The sequence below is a fragment of the Hipposideros armiger genome, unplaced genomic scaffold, assembly GCF_001890085.2.
Source record: "Hipposideros armiger isolate ML-2016 unplaced genomic scaffold, ASM189008v1 scaffold_0, whole genome shotgun sequence".
In the NCBI taxonomy this organism is placed as follows: domain Eukaryota; kingdom Metazoa; phylum Chordata; class Mammalia; order Chiroptera; family Hipposideridae; genus Hipposideros; species Hipposideros armiger.
The window spans coordinates 11123854-11131075 of record NW_017731350.1 but is presented as its reverse complement, the minus strand read 5'-3'; positions in this window follow the sequence as shown (position 1 = coordinate 11131075).

The window sequence follows — 7222 nt, the reverse complement described above, 5'->3', positions numbered from 1 at the left end:
ATAGAAAGCAGGGACACACACACACACACACACACACACACACACACACACACACAGGTTTACAGGGCTAACCAAGGCAGCAAAGAGTCACTTTCTACCAACTGTGGGTTCTGGGAGCCAGAAGCTCCAAGAGTGCTTGCTACCAGAGTCCTCACCAGGCCAGCTGCTCAGTGTAGAACCATCACCTGAGGCTTGCCACCCTGGGAGCTGTGAGACCTGCAGAGTTTCAGGCCCAGTCCAGACCTACAGCATCAAAACGTGCATTTTGATAAGAGCCCTAGGAGACTCCTGTGCACATGAAGCATGAGGAGTGCCGGGCTTGCCTCTCAGCTGCCAGAAGTCGAAGATGACGTGCTGAGTGTGTGTGCGCTCACTGCCCTCTCTCACTCTGCATACAGAGCACGGAAGAGGGCCTGGCACTGTGCTTGCTCGCAGACTGCTCTGCCTCCGCCCTCCCACCCTGGCCCCTCTTTCTTCTCTGCCTCTGCCCGTGGTCCCTCCACCTGGGGTGCGGCTCTTCCCTCCTCCAGGTGGTCCCTTATTTTGCTCCCTGTGAGGCCCAATCTCCGGCTCACCGAGGCAAGAGGCCTTTTGGGTACCCCCAGGAGATGGCTCTCTCCTCTGCTTCCCCTCCTAACCACAAAATAACGGGAGCTACCAACCCAGTGGACATATCCCATATTCCCAGGCTGCTTTGCTGATTCCTCTCACTTAATACACAGGGTGGAACTCAAGTAAGTACTATTATCACTCCCATTTCACAGATGAAAACACTGAGGCTTAGAGGGCTGACATGTCCTTTATTCAACAAGAGTTTAGGGAGTGCCAAGTATGTGCCAGGTGGGGGACAAGCTAGCCTCCAAGCCCTGCCCCTCCAGACTTCTGCGCCCAGATGGTGGCCCTGGGAAGGTGGGGCAAGGCAAGGCCTGAGGAGGAGCAGGAGCCCATGAAATCGTAGCTGCCTCACCAGAGATAAGGGGGCTTTGTTCTCCAGGCATTTCCTATGCCAAGGAATTCCATTCAGGTGGGCTGGTCACCTCCTCAGGTGCTATACAATTGGCTCTGAAACATCAAGAATGACAGTTATTATCTACTAGTGAACTCAGGATCCGCTTGGCTCTACAAACAGGGGTCTCTTCCAGCTCTACAGCTCTTAGCTCTGTCTCTAGCCCCCTGAAGTGGTCCCTCCACCTTCAGCCTGTCACCACCCAAAGCCAGTCCCCCAACTAGAGACTGCAAGGGTGGCCTTGGACAGGAGGGGCAAAAAAGAGGGGCCACTTGGGCACCCCCAGCCCTGAGGCCCACAGACATGGTATGGAGAGAAGAGACTCCATCTTATCCAGCTATCAGCTAAGTCTCCTGGGGCGACTGACCTCACCTGTCTGGAACTCAGTTTTTCGGTTGTAAATGGGGACAATGGTCCCTGCACTCCTATCTAGAGGGCTGGGGGAATCCGAAGAATGTGAAAGGTCCATAAAGCACTAAAGAGATGGCAGGGTGGTTGACCTTCCACTGACTGGGCAGGAACAGCCCCCACTAATAGAAAACCACTTCCAGTTTTTATCTCGGAGATTGTATATTAAACCATTGCTTAGGGAACACAATTTGCATTATGCTGATCATAATTTTCATTTTTAAAAACCTTGTTGCTTGTAGCATGTTGTGCTTTCTTCTTATAAAAAGCAGGTGATAAAGGGATAAGGACACGCGGTGGTGATAGTACAATGGGTTCCCTGGCTTGTAAATGAGAATTAAATGTAATTTAATTGCTTTAGGGATGTGGCTTGAAAGCTAGAAGTGGATAGTAATGAAAAGACCTTTATCCCTGACGTTTCTACAGGAAAAAAGTCTTTCTGCTGGTCTGAAACTCTCAGAAATACTAATTTAGGGCATTATTTCTGAGGTTTCATAGGAATATAATGCTCATGATTTAGCACACAGCTGGCTTGGGGTCCCTTCCATGAGTTAAGCCCGTCTGTTTTATTTTATCCTTTCAACAGTCCCAGGAGGTAGTTACATCGAGTTACCTCTCCATTTACCAGGTAAGAACACTGAGGCCCAGAGAAGAGACATACCTTAGTGAGGGTGGCATAGTTGGTGGCAGGGAAGGAATTTGAAGGCAGGACTGTGAGCGTCTAAAGTCATATTTTCTTCTGCACTACTCAGCCAATCTTCTTTGATATAGAAGGTTCCTTATATGGCTCCACCCACAAACATCAGAGGCCTCAGACTCGCAGAGGTGAGAGCCTCCTGTAAACTGTGGAGTCCTACACATAGGTCAGGACTTTTTACATCCAAGCTCTAATTTATGACAAGTAATTTAGAGCTTGTTATTTCCTCTACCAATAGAGTCTTGCTTTTACAGAAGGGATCACAGCAGGGTTCCTTGAATAATGAGCGTTTAAAATATTACTGAAGACAACTTTCCAGGAGTACAGTCTGCCGAAGGGATGTGAGGGGCACCCCAGGCTGGGAAGCCAAATCTCTGGAACTGTAAGATTTTGCCAGAGAAGCTCAGCGGAGGCCTCTTAGGAGGACAAATGCTTTTAGTTGTTCCAACCTGTTCACAGCCCTGGAGCAACCAATTATTCTTTTAACCTGCATTATTATTTATCATCATTCTGCAAATAGTAACTTACATTTATGGTAGAGCCTGAAAAAGTTATGTCCAAAGAGGCTCAAAAAGGTTTCGTAACCTGTCCAAAGTTACACATACAAGCATCACTTAATAGTAATGCACAGCTATATGGTCCAGCAGTTCCAGGTCTGGTATATCCATAAAAGAATGAAAAGCAGAGTCTTGAACAAATACTTATACACCAGTGTTCATAGCAGCATTGTGCACAGCAGCCAAAAGGTGGAAACCAACCAAATACCCATTAATGGGATAAACAAAATGTGGTACATACACACAATGGAATAGTATTCATCCTTAAAAAGAAATTCTGACACACGCTACAACATGGATGAACCTCGAGGACATCATACTAAGTGAAATAAACCAGACACAAAAGGACGCATAGTATATGACTCCACCTATGTGAGATACCTACAGTAGTCAAACTCATAGCAACAGAAAGTAAAATGTTGGTTGCCAGGGGCTGGGGGGGAGGGAGTGGAAATGGGGGGTTAATGTTTAGTGGGGATGGAGTTTCTATTTGTGATAATGAAAAAGTTTTGGAGATGGATGGTGGTGATGGTCACACAACAATGTGGGTGCACTTAATACCACTAACCTGTACGCTTAAAAATGGTTAAAATGGTAAATTACACTTACCTTTTATATTATGTGTATTTTACCACAATTAAAAAACAAAGTCAATGTACGACCCGAATAATAAGGATGGTTACCATTTATTGTGTACCCGCTTGGTATTCTGTACACTCTGTGAAGTAGTTATTACCTTTCCAATTTTAAGAAGCAACTGAAGTTCATAGTGGTTAAGTGATTGCCCCCAAATTAATAAAGCCAGAAATAAAACGGAAATTTAAAGCCAGGTCTTTCAGGCAGGTCTCTCTCCTTGGGCTGCCATAGTGCCCTCGGCATGGCCTCAGATAAAAAGACTTTGTTTCTTTTGCAGGAAACTCTTAGCAAAAAGCATTTAGCCTTGGGTCATGAGTTAGGAACTGCCCCTGGCGCAAATTCAGTGTGGCCTGGAGGTAGTTCCTCTCCATTCTGCACCTCAGTTTCCCCATCAGGCAAACTGGTGGCTGGTCTCCAAGCTCAAGTCCAAGTCCCACACTCCAACACTGCATAGCCTGTCAAACAAAAGTGTCTTTAAAAAGAAGCCAAGTTCACAGGTTGACCATAAGTCCCATTTTGCATCAGGCAGTCCTGGTTTCTGCCTGTTGCCTTTCAAAAGGGTCCTGCTTGGATGATAGGCTCACCCTACAAATTCACCAGGCAGGTTTGCTTCTAGCAACAACTGACTTCAGGCCTCATAGTCAGAGCTGATTCTTGTAAATTCTTATTGCTATTTGGTTTGAAACCTACAAGGTAAACCATCTAAAGGGTTTCAAGGTTGATACTGCAGGCTCTGTTTTGAAGTCATGGAATGGGGACGGTAATATGTATTTTTGTTTAAAATTTGCAAACCAAGATCCCTAATGATTTCTTTGTTTCTGCTTCAGAGCTTCAAAACTCCCTTTTATCTGTTGTCTGATAGGGATTGTCCTATGATTCTTTTAAAACACAACAATTCAGTTCAATGATTTAAAAAAAAATCAATCTAAATGGAGGGTCAAGCACATGCAAAATGGCTGACCTGACAGAATAGGTAAAAAGAATAACAATTATGGGGTGTTTATGAGTTGATACTTAGAAGAACCACACTTTTATACAAGTGGATTGAGTAAACAATTGTCGTGTTATATTCTTTGGTAGTTTATTGTCACTTTAAGAAGGCTTTCAATTTTTTAATTTCATCTCTTAAAAGTACATTCATTGTAGGAAATGTGAAAAAATATATAGAAAAACACAAAAAGACAATAATTCCATTACCCATGATACCTGCTATTAAATTTTGATATATACTTCTAGTTATTTTTGTATTCATGTATATATTATTTATCCAAAAGTAGCGCACATGTTACATTCTCTTCCATAATGTACTTTTTTTCATTAATATGTTAAACATTTTGTTATTTCATTAAATACAGTCTATAAAATCAATTTAATAGGTATGTGGTAGTCTAGCCAATCAATATGTCAAAATGTACCTAACTATGGCCCTAGTGTTAGATTGTTTTTTCTAATTTTTTGCTTAAAAAAACAAAAAGGACTGAGATACTCATTCCTTTGACTAAAATTTTGTGCACTTCTGAATTATTTTTGGAAGACAAATCTCTAGAAATGCTAGGTTAAACGCTATGCAGTTCTAATGTTCTCAACATACTCGTATTGCTATCACAGTCACTGTGGAAATTCTAAAACTTCCAAAACTAACACAAAGCAAGAGAAATTGAAGGGACAATCTTTTAGTTCTAGACCTCTTCCCCATAATCCACTTTCTCTATGTCTCATCATGGCAGGTTCCAAACCAACACTGCCCAGCCTCTGCTAATATCTGTGGTGTTCCCAGACAGTTGAGCTATTGAGGGGAGGGACGCAGGACTAGGGGACTGGACGCTGCACTTCTAATCCTGGCTCAACTCTCTCCGTTTCTGCCCATAAACAAGACAGCTGGCCTTTTGGACCTGAGTTCCTCCATTCGTGATACTAGGGGGTCAGCCAGATAATTATGAAAGGCCCTTCTTGCCCTTACATTAGAAATGAAAGGAAATGGGTGGATATGTAGGTAAAATATTAACGTGGTACTTCTAACTGGTTTGAGCTCCCATGCTTTCCGCCCCCTCAGCTCAAGCTCCCATATCTCCTATAGCTTCCCAGTGCTTGGCTACATGTTCCGTTCTCTTATTTCACTCTAAAGCTCACTCTTGGGTTGGCTTCAGCTGGGTGGACAACGATGGCCTTAGCTTTTGTTAGTCATTAGGAGTTAGAAGTAATCTTGCCCCAGTGTGCTCCTTTGCAAGGCACTGTTGATCTGGGACCCTTGAAATACAACCATTCCAACCTCAGCTCGGGAAACTCGACTCTATAAGATCCCAACTGACCTGCACAGCCTGCTCCCAGCTCCGGGAGACAGGACTCTGTGGCCTGCTTCCAAAGATCAAAGGGGCCTTGTGCATCTAAAATCACCACCAGAAAAGCCAGATTAGCGAATAGTTCCATTCCCATCAGTCTTTAATATCAAACCTCTGTTAACATAAGTGGCACACAGGGTCTCAGGTCCCTGGGCTCCAAGTAGCTCAAGAACAGGAGCTACTGTGACATCTCAGAAGTGGGCCAAGGTAGCCAGTGAAGTTGTATCTCTGGCCTCTCATGGTATACAGCTAATCAACATGGTCAAGAGTGGGGACTCTGGAGTTGGCTGGCCCTGACTTGCATGGAGGAGGTGCCAATACAGGCGTTTGGATTGAACTAAATGAATTCCTACAGCATGTCTAGGTGACATAGGATTCACCTAGTTCAGGAGTCCATTCACAGTGCCTGCCTTGCTCCTCCTGGAACTAGTCCTGACTGGCCAGTGGAGGTCAGCAGGCTCTGGCCAGTAGGGCTGGATTCTGACCTTCCTGACCTCAGCAGGTTTCCACACGTCTCAGTTCGGTTGCCTGGGCCTCTGCCTTCTCTTTGCAATAATGCCCCGTGGACACACATTCTCTTCACTCCCCACTGGAGTCCCACTAAAATGATAGTAAAGGAATGCAAAAGGCATGAACCACAAAGACAAAGGGAAGAGGAGACCACGAAACCCCAGAGATAGCCACAGAATTTTAGATGCTGAAAAATAGGTGGATAAGTGGTAACTGCTTTAGCAGAGAGAATAACTTTCTTCAGTAGGTTGAGTAAACTGGAGGGGAAACAACAGCAAACAAGTGATGTAAAAGCAAGGGAACAAGTAAAGTATATACAACTACAGACTGAGACTGCCCCAACCCCCAGATCTTATCTCTGTCTGACTCTCCAGTGCTGGCACCCCGCTTACACCATATCTCCCCATGCACATTTTGCCAAGAGAATGGAGAAACTGATGAAAATAAGAAAAAGAAGACCTATTAGTACTGACATTTTACTCAAATACCCAATCAAGTCCCTACCTGATCACATTATAATACAGCCTGCCAGTTAGGAAGCTTCATACATGCTCACAACGCTATTTAGAGCCTCTCTCTTAAATGTGGATGTACAGCCAAAGATCACTCCATTTTTGTAGAAAGACTGGAATATGATGGCGCAGCCAAAACAATTTTAAAAAGGGAACACAGACCAACCAGTAGACCCTTATCTGAATTTTAGGAAATCCAGAGTCAATTTTCAGAGAAACCACACAAGAAAAATTTCCCAGAACTAAAATGTTATGATGTTTTTTAGAAAGGGTCATCCAGGAGCCCAACACAATGTATAAAAAAGCTACATTGTTGGGCCCGCCGAGTGGCGCGATGGTTAGGAGCTGGCTTGGGATGCCAGAGGGCCCCGGTTTGGGTCCCACATATGAGGGACAGTGACGTGGCCCTCGTGGCTAGGATGCTGAACGGCAGCTCGACCTGGAGCTGGGCTGCCGTAAGGCGCCGGTGACGGCGTAGGCTGCAGCCCCTGTGGCAGTGGGTTGCCATGGGCTACCGTGTGTAGCCAGCAGCCAGCGTGAGCGGCCAGCAGCCGCAG